The following is a 13,084-nucleotide window of genomic DNA, read 5'->3' as shown; positions in this document are numbered from 1 at the left end:
TTGCTCACTTGTAATCTTCTCCTCATGTATCAGTACTGTTCCTATTGTGAAAATAAAAAAGAGAGGGTGTGTGCGAGTGAGAGAAAAGGGAGAGAGGGTGTGCGCATGCGTTGTGTGGAGTGGAGCGGAACGGAGTAGATTGAAGGAGAAATGCAATGGAACACGACAACCGAGCGTTCGGTGCAGTACCAACCGCGGTTACTAGAGGGCAGTCTGCCTGACAACAGCCAGCTGTTTTGTGGTAATTTGCATACCCAGAAGCCACTGTAGAGCCGCAATCACTTCCGTTTCATTGTCATGGGTAAAGGAGTCTTTTTAGCTGTGAGAATCAGAAGTAGTTTACGTGTGTACATGTTTTGCTAAGATAGCATTACATTTTTACTTGTAGGAATGTTTATAAAGGTACCATCACTTTCATAAGCGTTCTTTATTTTCATGTAGCCGAGATCGAAAGTCCCTTTCATTCATATCTTTGTATAAATTCTTTGATAGTTATCTGCACTCTGTTTGGCGATGGTTGTCAATCAGGATTTAAAACTTAATTATTGAAGGATCTTTGCAGAAGCAAAGTCCAACGAAATAGTGCATGAAAGACGTTTCAATATAATGTTGATGGGCTACGATCAATAAACGATTTACTCCCGGTGATAATAGATGTTTATGCCAAGAGGTGGAACCTCAGAGACCCTTTGATGAACTAACGACAAACTGAGGTGCCTACCTGACTTAATTCTGGACCTCTAGTGATGACCTGTGGTATGGCACCCATTCACTATGTTTTTGTGCAGCTTTGCATAGCTTGAACTTGATCGGAAGGAATTGGAGCGCTTTACATCAGTGGCTCCCAACCTTTTGACTTCCCGAGGACCCCCACTGAATCACTACTGAAAGCTGTGGTTCCAGCTAACAATTTGTAAATTTAAATGCACAAAAAGTACACACCAAACAAAATACTCGATTTACTAAAGATTTTATTTTATTTTGAAAAAATATGCAAAACAGAAAACTTAATGGGAAGTTTGGTGCTGCGACTAACTTTTCAATGTTTGATTTTATTTCGGAAAGTTGACTCCTCAGGCCAGATGTTACATTTTCCAATCAATTCTGTATCAATTTTTTAGGTACATAAGATCTGAAATAGCTTTTTCACATAAAAGCACACACATACATGCCAACATTTAAGAAGTGTAAAGTGGGAAATTAAATAAAAAATATTTGGGAAAATTGATTTTCCGAATTCACCTCTATACAAGCAGATGTAATTTCAGGCGGAGAGACAGCCCCAATTGGGTCTGTCGGCATGTATGCATACAGTATTATAATTAGTGGTCCGAGCCCTTTACATCACACATACAGAGACAATGACTGATGCGTGTTTGTCAATCAGTGTATAAAAAATGTTACATAAGGCAAAGGGGACTACAAGGTGTAGGATTCACGTCATCCATCCTGCTAGGCATTGTTTGCGTGCTTTTGTTTGAAAGATTTGAATGTGGCGGCTGCCACTTTCACATTTATGGGGCCAAGAACACAAGCTGTATGAGGAGGGTAATAAGGCATGTTTGCTCTTAGATTGGATGGTGCGGGAGAGGCAGGGCAGAGATGGGTGCTGGGTGTGAATATAGTCCAGGAAAATGCAGTCTACACAGCCATGGACATTGCAGACACTTTAGCCAAAATACCTGGGAAATCTATATCACGCAGCGGGTGACAGGACCACAGTTCAACTGATCCAATTTGTGTAGGATCTACCGAAACCAAGTATCTCACCCTGATAGTAGGGCAGTTCCTGAGAAAAATATTGAACCGCCTGAGGTGGCAGAAGCCATCAAACATCTCTAAAGTGGTAGACCTCTTGGTCCAAATGGCCTATCACCTGAAATCTATACTAATATAATAAAGAGAGAGCCCAAACCTTTGAGGCGGGTAATCTCAGGCACCAAAGCACCAATCCACACACCCAATACAGCGTTGGAAAGGGCAGTTGCAGCAGAAGGACATAGGCTATGCAGACGCCCACCATATACATTTAAAAGGTAAAAGAACCGTGCCAGCAAAGTAGTCCCTTGTGGGCGTGTCTGCGTTGTGCTGTGGGCGTGTGCTGGGGGTGTGACAAACGCTGGGGGCGTGTGGTACGTTCCGCCCTTCATGCCATGTCTCATATCGTGTGCTGTGGGCGTGTGCTGGGGGCGTGGGCGTGTGCAGGGCGCGGGATTATGGAAAAAAAGCACGCCTTGTGCCCAATATTTCATTGTTTTTTCTTTCCAGGTTCTGTACATTCAAGCTCCGGGTGTGCTTGCCCCGCGCTCCCAGTGACGTGCACCTGCTTTACTGTATGGAGGTCAGGCATGGCGCTATTCCCAAAGGCCGGAAGGAGCGCAAACAGGGGCCATTGTGCAGGAAATGTAATCTCGCCTTAACTTCCGGTGACGCCTGAAGCGCACACTGGAGATTTTCCACTTCTGTTGCGCACAGGCCTCGCGCTACGCGCATCCGGACACAAGGTCCGCCTCCACGGATATATCAAGAAAGGGACTATCCCTCCCCCGGGAATATGTGATGATATTCCGCAAACCAACATCCTGCATACCATCACTCTGCAATTTTTATAACGCTGGACTATTACTCCGCAAAGACATATAAATGTAAGTGTATGTGTCTTGTAAAGCGCACTGCTGCCCTGAGGCGTCGTGGCGCTGTAGACCGCTGGGGAACCCGTCCTGGCTATCCCTGTGAGATGTCCCTACTGGGTATCTCCAAGGTGAAACCAGGCATCCCCGGCGAATGTGTGGGGCCGTTGTGGAGATGAGGCAAGCTAATGCCCAGAGTTGCCGAGTGTAATCCCTGGTTAGAGTAGGCACCGAGGCGGGAATTATCGAGTCCGCTGACCCTGGTCCACGACCCTGCCGCGTCGGGAATTGAACCCTGGTCCCAGGCCGTTCTCTGCTTCCGGGTCTGCCACCTCTAACCAGTGAGCCACACCACATCATTTCTAAAACTTTTACAACGCATATGACTTTATCACGCATGCCATTATAACGCAAATGCATGTGTGGTAAAGTCATATACATTGTAAAAGTACATTATTAAAACATCAAATATATGTTTGTATATATGTGTATTTATATATATACTAGCAGCCCGTCCCAACGTTGTCCGGGTATGAATTGCTGCCGGCCAGTAGTATCTTGTTTCGTAGGATTTTGTTTTGATAGCATTTCTTATCTGTAACAGGCCTGTGAAACGCTCCGATTCACAGTGCACTGCTGATGCACTCAAGAGTGCGCGTTCAGTAGTGTGTGAACTCGAGTTTCCCTACTTTATTTTCCTTGCAATATTATATAGCGCAAACTCGACAACATGGCATGAGCACAATTTACATTACAGAAGAACACATTCATTTGTGGTAGGCACGGGGAGACAAAGCGATTTGCCTGGAATCACAGGATGTTGAGCTGATGCCGAGATTCGAACGTACCTCCCCATCTCTAAAGTTCGCAATTCTAGAACTTGTGGTGGGAGGTGTGTCTAAAAGTGTATGTCGGTGTTGGGCAAAAATGAAAGAGACCTGTGCATTTTTCCAATCGGTGGTGAAAAAATATGAGTATGTTGCTGGAGATGTGGGCTGCCGTGCCACCAATGTACTTACGGGGGAGGGTAAACACCCATTATTACGCAACTTTCTTTCCGCATACCATCACTCCGCTTACTTTCATTACGAAAGTACCATGACTCCGCAATGCCATTATAACGCATGGCATTACATTTTATATGCTTTTACCAAGCATACATTTACAACGAAATTCGTTGTAAATGCATGAATGATAAAAGCATGTTTTTTTAAAAATGTTTGGATAAGGCAAGTATGGGTTTAGGGGTAGATGTTTTGGGGTACTGAGGTATATGTTTTGGGGTGTTTGGGTATTTTAAGTGTTCAGATATAGTTTTGGGTTATGGGGTACAGGGGTATTTTTAGGGTTCAGGGGTAGGTTTGGGTTTTGGGGTACAGGGGTATTTTTAGGGTTCAGGGCTAGGTTTGGGTTTGGGATACAGGGGTATTGTAGGGTTCTGGGTTAGGTTTGGGTTTTGGGGTACTGGTTTTTTTTTAGGGTTTAGTGGTAGGTTTTGGTTTTGGGATACAGGGGTATTTTAAGCGTTATGGGCTAGGTTTGGGTTTTGGGGTACACAGGTATTTTAGGGTACAGGGGTAGGTTTGGGTTTTTGGGTACAGGGGTATTTTTAGGATTCAGGGGTAGGTTTGGGTTTAGAGGTACAGGGGTATTTATAGGGTTCAGGGCTAGGTTTGGGTTTTGGGGTACAGGGGTATTTTTAGGGTTTAGGGATAGGTTTGGGGTTTGGGGTACAGGGTATGTTTATAGGGTTAAGATGGGTTAGTGTTTAAGGGTGTTGGGGTATTTTATAGAGTAAGGGTGGGTTATGATTATGGGGTGCAGGGGTATTTAAAGTAGGGGTGGGCGGTATTGGCGCGAACTTGGTACAATAAATCCGCAATATTTCGTTCCGTCAGATTTCCAATTATTAAAACAGAAACCTCATATATTCAAGGTAAAATAACAAGTATTTCTACATGCTAAAATGCATATAGTCATTTCACAAAAGTGAAATAAGCTTCCAGCAAGCAGTGAGAGAGGTGATGATTTTGAGATCAAGCCCCTGCAAAGCATTATGGGACGAGATTACCAGTGGGAAGTGAATATTATAGTATCCAAATAATTCTACAAAGAGCTGCAGTTCACCTGTCGTCACAAGTTGTCCCCGATGAGGCAAATGTAATAGCATTTAAAATATTACACATCAAGCTGCAGTTCACCTCGTCGTCCCTAGATGTCCCTGAAGAGGCAAATGCAGTAGCATTTAAAATATTGTACATCAAGCTGCAGTTCACCTCGCCGTCCCTAGATGTCCCTGATGAGGGAAATGCAATAGCATTTAAAATATTATACATCAAGCTGCAGTTCACCTCGTCGTCCCAAGATGTCCCTGATGAGTAAAATTCAAAAACATTGAAACCCTTTCATGAATGCAAAAAATTATGCTAATCTTATCCCATAATGCTTTGCAGGGCCTTTTAGTTGTATTTTTGCCCATAGCTGTGCTTAGGGTGGTTCTAAGAGAATGGGACCTCCACTGAATTACTATTTAAAGGGAGCAGGAATGTATAGAACCTGGGAAGAAAAAACAACTCTCGTGACGGAATGCCCCCAGCGATTGTCACGCCCCCAGCACACACCCACAGCACAATGCAGACACGCCCACAAGGGACTACTTCGCTGGCACGGTTCTTTGACCTTTTAAATGTATATGGTGGGCGTCTGCATAGCCTATGTCCTTCTGCTGCAACTGCCCTTTCCAACGCTGTACTGGGTGTTTGGATTGGCGCTGTAGTTCCCGAGTTTACCTTGCCAAAAGGTGTCTGTTCTCTCTTTATAATAGTAGTATAGATAATAGTAGTATAGATAGATAGGCCACGAGCTGAGCAGATGCACAGCAAAAACAGGATGAAATTTCTTTAAATAACGGCATATGCCAACATACATTTAGGGTATAATGCTAGTATTTACCACTGCATGTATCGTTATGTAATATTTGGCAGCTCAAATAGCTAAAACACAACAGACATCAAAGTATGAGTGTGCATCTATCAGTTAAATAGATATCGAAACGTATAGTTTTACAACTTTGTTTATACGCAAAACACAAAATAAATATGGATAAATACAGATAAAATGGCCCAAAAATAAATATGGATAAATACAGACGGAAAAGTAAAAAAAGAAAAATACCATAAAACTGGGAGCCCTAGTTATAAACAAGCATTGGGAATGCATTGGTTTCGCCTATAATATGAATAAAACAGCTGTTTTTACCAATCATTGTCCGCGAGAAGGAAAGAGCTCCCTGACAGATAACACAGGTGTGGAAAGGATGTGGCACAGCGGCGAGAGCTGGGAATCCTGGTTTGAGTCTCGGCGGCGTCGCGCAACATCCTGTGATTTGATGCAAATCACTTAGGGGCAGATTTACAATAACTGGCGCATCCCCAGGGATGCGCTAGTTATTGTGCGCCACAGCTCCGCCACCCATGATGCCCCGCATTTACAATGCGGTGCACCATGGGGCCAAAACGGCACAGATGCGTCACGCATCTGTGCCGTAAAAGTGGCGCATTGCTGGAGTTGCGTCGCAAGCACAACGCAGCTCCAGCAATGCTCTGGGGGGGCCTATTCTTTCAATGCTGCCTCAAGCCTTACGCCTGCTTCAAGCAGGCGCAGGGTTTTGACGCAGCATTGGCCTAAAAGTGACTGAGCGAAATCTTATAGATTTCACTCAGCCACTTTTAGGAGGCGTTCCTGCGCAGGAACGCCCCCCCCCCACCTGCGCAGGAACGCCTCCTTATGGTGCAGGGCTTTACAACGTGACGCATCTCCCAGATGCTTCGCGTTGTTAATACCCCACACCATGGCGCATCTTTTGCGCCGCCGCTGCGTCACAAAAGTGACGCAACGGCGGCGCAAGGGGCTTGTAAATCTGACCCTTAATCTCTCGGGTGATTAGTTGTTATATAAATATGATGCAATAGTAAAAGGCAAAACATTATGAAAATGTTGTTTCACTGAAGCTGATGTTAACAGTATTTTGGCTGCGGGAAACTGATAAGAGAAGCAGAGGAGGGTTTAAGCATTGGTAAATGTAGGATAACATGCGACAGCCAATAGAAATGGAGGAAAGTTAAGTGTCACTAACAGGAACCAATGAGAAGCCAGGAAAGAGAGGAAGCGGTGGATGGGAATTTACCCCCACAAGGGCAACAGAGTAAAGTACCCCGTTGCCCTGAGGGAGAACTCACCCGCTGGCCCAGCAGACATCTCTTGCATTTACTCTGATGGCGGTTCCTGGAAATGCATTGAAAGTTTGGTGAGCAGCTCCAACAACATGATTAGTTGCATGTCAAACTTTCAACTTTCTTTTTATTTTCTAAAAGAAAATCCCAAAGCAGGTTAAAAAAAAACAATGACCCCCTTGGCATGAAGGGTCATTTTACAGTTTTCACTGGGGCGGAACTGTGTGTGGGTGAAGAGAAGGAACTGTATTGTAACGGAGTACCCTCTACTCCAAAGTTTAAATGGGGGGTTTTATTCTTCTATTTTAAAGGAGTAAGCCAGGATTAATAAAAGATTAAGGGGCTGATTACGATCCGCTATCGTACCTGAATCGGAAACGCCTGCCTGTAATGCGACATTCCCTCACCCCTTATTATGATGCGACCGCCACCGCAGCAGTTGCATATGGCAATTTAACACTGCGGCTGGTACTGCTGGCTGCAGTACCCGCCTCAATGGTAAATGGCCATGTTGCGCATTGCCATGCACAACGTGGCAGGCACTGCACGGTGCCTGCCACCTTGTGCATGGAAATGTAGGGGGTACCATGGATACCCCCTGTGCACAACTGGCCCGCCCCTCCCCCAGGGGGCCCGTAACAGGCCCCCGAAGCCAGCCTCCGCCAGCTTTTCCATGGTGGTTCAACCGCCATGGAAAGGCTTGCTGACACCAGCATTGAGATCGGTGGGGCTGTGCCTGCTCGGCACCGCCACAATATCCCCGGTCAGAACCGCTCCGCCAGGCAATCGCAACAATTACCTGTGCCGGAAACGTGGCTGGCGCTCTTTGTGCCCGCTACGCTTGTGGCACTATTCCCCCCACCATCCTAATGTGGCAGGGGGAAATGGGAGCCAGATGGCGGAGGCGGTCTCTCCGCCATCGTAACGAGCCCCTAAATTCCAGCAAAATGTTTCTGACTCCAGACCGAAGGTGTTTGCTCGAGGGTACACACAATGGGCCAGATTCACAGAATGAATTTAAGACTTAATCCTAAACTTACTATTATTTTGGTATTCACAGAATGCACTTACTACTGTTGGCATTCACAGAACGAACTTACTACTTTTGGTATTCACAGAAGTTAGGATTTTGTCTTAAATCTGTCTTAAGTCTGTCTCAAGTTTGTCTTAAGACAAACTTAAGACAAAATCCTAACTTCTGTGAATGCCAAAAGTAGTAAGTGCATTCTGTGAATGCCAAGAGTAGTAAGTGCATTCTGTGAATACCAAAATAGTAGTAAGTTTAGGATTGAGTCTTAAATTCATTCTGTGAATACGGCCCTATATAAGGCCTTGTTACCCTTACCGCTTCAGGTGATGTGCTGGAACTGCATCATTCAAGTTTATGCACCGTGAAAGTGGGCGATAAAACAATGATAATGCATACTTTTCCTTCTTCCCAAGGTACACAAGTTCGTAATATGTTTTCAAACATGCCTGACATCAATCATGCGGAAGCGTGCGCTGCTTCGGTAATCCCGGATAATCCTGATTCGAGGGCGAATCTCGCTCGCTGCTGATTAAGGTTTCCCAGGGCCTGCAAGGAGCCCGTGAGGATGCTGGACCATCAGGAAAGACAGATCAGATGGTAAGTGTGTGGCGGCATGAACAGAGCAGCAAAGGCCGCAGGTCTTCAGCAGGACCAGAAACCCCAGTGGCGGTGCGTCCATTGGGGGCGTTGGGGCGTTGCCCCACTAGCCATGGACGACCGCACTACATCAATACAAGCATTTGAGAATGTTTTCTCAAAGGCATTCTATCTGAATAAATTTCTGAGCGCACTGCGCGCTACCGGCCGGGACAAGCCCGACAGAATCGGGCATGGTATATGGAAGTGGGCCGTGGTGGGTGGGGGCGGGGCTGCGGCAGAGTGACAGGCAGCGCACAGGCAGAGGGAGCAGTGTCGGAGAGTGAGACTCAGGCTACGCATGTGGAATGAAGGAGTACTCACAAATTTGACTGGCCCGCGCATGCGCTGCAGTGGTAGACCTTCCCTCCCCCCCCTCCTTAGCACAGGCACTGTCAGGCAGGGACCCGGGGTCCCCGGTCTCTAAAAGGGCAGATAGTATCCTGCTCGTAGCCCAATCCTGGTGCAGTGTTGCTGGTAACGCTGCGCCAGGATTGGCTGCTGCAGCAGGATGGTGCCGCGTGTGGGTGTTGGCTGGCAGCTGAGGGGCCGCACTGTATGGCCAATCACCATATGGCTAGATCCAGCCATATCGAGGTGATTGGCCATTTGAACGCTGTCTCAACGTCACCGCGCATGGCGCGTGCCAGAACACAACTACAACAAGTAAGTAGTAGTAAGTGAAAGTAGACTGTAGAACTAAACACTGAGAGTCAACGCGTGAGTGACCAGTTCCGCTGCTCCGCAGTTCGTCGTCGTTGTGGTGTGCTCCTGCCTGCTGCTGCTGACCAGTGCAGTTGTGTTGTGTGCCCAGTCAGTGCCCAGTTGCTACGGGGGTCCGGACCACGTAAGTTTTTTTATAGTGACTGTGCCCGTGCGTGCCGCTAGCCAAAGTGTCAGTGTGGCCCTCGCCTGAGTGTGGCTCGTCGGTGGCCCGTGGCCGTGTTTGCAGTCTTGAACTGTTGCTCTCAGGGGGGCTCGCGGGCAGGGTCAGGAGGGCAGCTTCGTTGAGTTGGGAGTGTTGGGGGGCTTACGGGCACGTCCTGAGGTTGAGTCAAGGAGCAGCGCTGCAGACCCCGGCTCTGTGGATTTAGCTGGAATAAGCAATGCACAGCACGGATTGTGCGCTCCGAGCAGATCTCACTGCGAATGCTGGCTGCTCAAATTTTCGAATCACACTCGCATGTATTTCCACCAACACCTGAACACCCTTTAAGCACCGGGGACAGAAAGTGCAGGGGTTTCGGACCCGATATTCTTACTTTTGTTGGTGTGGCTGGGCTGGCATCTTTAGATTTGTGTGCAGTGATTGAAAAAACATGTATTTAATTTGAGCACAGTCATTCACAGAGTGTGGTAACTTTGTGCGTGTTTAAAATGAAGCGATGCTTGCTCGGCCCAGATTTGTGTTTACATCAGCTAAGTTTTTGTATTAAATTATGGTTTAAAAGACCATGGTTTCTGGTAGGCCAATTAACATGCAAGGCATTGTTTACGAATATATGGCAGTTTACATACACGAGTCTCAGAGTTTTAAATGGACATAGAAAAGTGCAGGTGCTCACATTTCGATTACCTGTCTGCTACTGAGAAGTGCCACTCTCCCATTAAATGTATTGCATAAGTGCTGAGAAGTGCATACATAGAGTGTTAAATTACTCAGTAGTGCCTATTGTGACACAACCCCATGTTATTCCTTCAGTTCCTGTACATTGGTGGAACGGTCCAATGAATCAGCCTTTTAACACCAGGCCCCGCGCACAGAAACATTGAAATGGGTGGAATGCGTCCCTGTGTTATGCAACTGGTGCTCATGTAAGCCGTTCCCTCGGGTTTGTTTTCTCTTGATGTGGTGAGCGCTGCTTATTATCAGACTCAGTGCCTTGAAGCCCTCAATATTATTGGCTGGGAGAGGATGGGTCATTACAGACCTGCTGACTTTGGAACGAGGCAATCAGATTGGAGTCCCGGCACCGGATCAGCACCCTGTGATTCCAGGCAAATCGCGTCATCGTCCCTTGTTCACAATATGAATGCGTCCCTGTGTTATGCAACTGGTGCTCATGTAAAAAGCTCCCACAAGTTTGTTTTTACTTGTTGTAGTGAGCAGTCCCGGCACGGCTCAGCACCCTGTGATTCCAGGCAAATCGCTTCACCGTCCCTTGTTCACAATATGAATGCGTCCCTGTGTTATGTAACTGGTGCTCATGTAAGACGCTCCCTCTGGTTTGTTTTCTCTTGACGTGGTGAGCACTGCTTGTGCTCAGACTCAGTGCCCTAGAAGCCCTCCATGTTATTGGCTGGGACAGGATGGATTACAGAGCTGCTGACTTTGGAACTATGCAATCAGACTCGAGTCCCGACATCATCTCAGCACTCTGTGATTCCAGGCAAATCACTTCACCTTCCCTTGTTCACAATATGAATGCATCCCTGTCTTATGTAACTGGTGCTTTTGTAAAAAGTTCCCACAAGTTTGTTTTCATTGATGTGGTGAGCGCTGCCTGTGCTCGGACTCAGTTCCTAGAAGCCCTCAATGTTATTGACTGGGAGATGATGGGTCATTACAGAGCTGCTGTCTGTGGAACTAGGCAATGAGACTGGAGTCCTGGCGCCGGCTCAGCACCCTGTGATTCCAGGTAAATCGCTTTACCTTCCCTAGTTCACAATATGAATGCGTCCCTGTATTATTTAACTGGTGCTTGTGTAAAGTGCTCCCTCTGGTATGTTTTCTCTTGCTGTGGTGAGCGATGGCTGTGCTCAGACTCAGTGTCTAGAATCCCTCGATGTTATTGGCTGGGAGAGGATGGGTCATTACAGAGCTGCTGACTTTGGAACTAGGCAATCAGACAGGAGTCCTGGCGCTGGCTTAGCACCCTGTGATTCCAGGCAAATTGCTTCACCTTTCCTTGTTTTTTCAGTGGATGGACGCTTCAGTAAAGGAGGCCTCAAAACCAACCAGACACATTAAAAGCAGGGGATGTGCTGGACTAAGACCCCTCTTTGGATATTTTCCCCGGGGAATCCTTTAAAATGTTAGTGTCACAGAAGGCCTCGGATCAGAACCAGATACAATCAAGCAAAATAACATTCTAGAATGCTTCTATTTGACTGTGACCCAGTATTGGATGAAGAGCGCTAGATCTGCACTCTTTCTCTCACGCAGAATTACATACCAGAATCTCATTCTCCCCTAGCACCCGAGACTCTGCACACACACTGAGGCCACCTAGGACAAGTTCCTACACTGTAGCAGCCTAGCCCCGGTCCAAATTAAGATTTGATGAGTGCTGATGGAGTGCTTTCAGCATGCTTGTTGGAGCTCATCCTCGAACCCATACACCTCTGCCCTCTCTGATGTCATAACACCTAGGGGAATGAATGGGAGAGTGCTAGTAAATCCAGCTCTGACTCCCACTGACCCCTCGCATCACAGGGAGGGGCAGCGTGATGTCAGAAGTGGAGGAGGCATCACTACTTACTCCCTCGGGACTCTACAGGGCCTATGCCTTTAATTTACAGTCTTTAATTTAAAGCCTCTGACAGGCTCAGATACCGTTACAAGCAAGACACTCATGACACACACTAGACACTCATGACACACACACACTAGACACTCATGACACTCATGACACACACACACACACACACACACACACACACACTCCACACACACACTCCACCTCACTCTCCCTCTCTTATGCTTTCACTGTGCACCAAACATTTGTAAAGCCAATAGGTTTGGCACTCACACTTGAGCACTAATGATAGCAATACAAAACACTTGCTGCAGTGCAAAACAATTAAAATAAGCGTTCCTTTGTGTACATAATGTACCAAGGAGAGAGATTTTAACATGGGGTGGCACGTACTTTTCAGAAATAAAATAGTCCCTCGTGTTCCAGGTCTCGCATTCTTAAAGTTTGCGGTATTGGCATTGTAAAAGGCAATGCCTTTTATTCATTTACATCGGTGCGTAAACAAGCGATTTGTACTTATAGTCCATGCTTATGAGAAGCAAGGCTGGCAGTCTCTTTTACTGCCAGCCTTGCTCATTGTAAGCAAGGACTATATGTTCAAAGTGCATGTTTATGCACGGATTGTAGGTTTTAAAAACAAATTAATAAAAGGCATTGCCATTTACAATGCCAATAGCTCAAACTTTAATAATGCAAGACCTATTGCATTGTAAATGCTTGTTTTTTAAATGTATTTACTTTTGGGGAAATCGCACCTGACTAAGTTATTTAAAAGAGTGACCATGTTTGATGTGTCTTTATCTACAAGATGCTCAGCAACTTTCTGAAGAAGCAGGGGGAGTTCCTGTGAGAGCTGCTCGGGGAGAAATCTTCGGGGACGTGGTGGTCCTTTTTCCCCGGCAGCCGAGGAAGCTCCAGTTGGACTGTTCGAGATGCATCTAATGCATTATATGTTCCTTGAAGTTGAACCGAAGGAACAGGGATGATATGATTCACATGATCATCCCTGTTCCTGATGTGAAAGAGGTCAACCGTCGCCCACAGCAATTTATTTCAAGCAGTAGAAATGCTCTCCAG

The sequence above is a fragment of the Lissotriton vulgaris genome, chromosome 1_2, assembly GCF_964263255.1.
Source record: "Lissotriton vulgaris chromosome 1_2, aLisVul1.2, whole genome shotgun sequence".
Taxonomy (NCBI): domain Eukaryota; kingdom Metazoa; phylum Chordata; class Amphibia; order Caudata; family Salamandridae; genus Lissotriton; species Lissotriton vulgaris.
The sequence above is the reverse complement of the archived record's forward strand: the minus strand, read 5'-3'. Positions refer to the sequence as shown.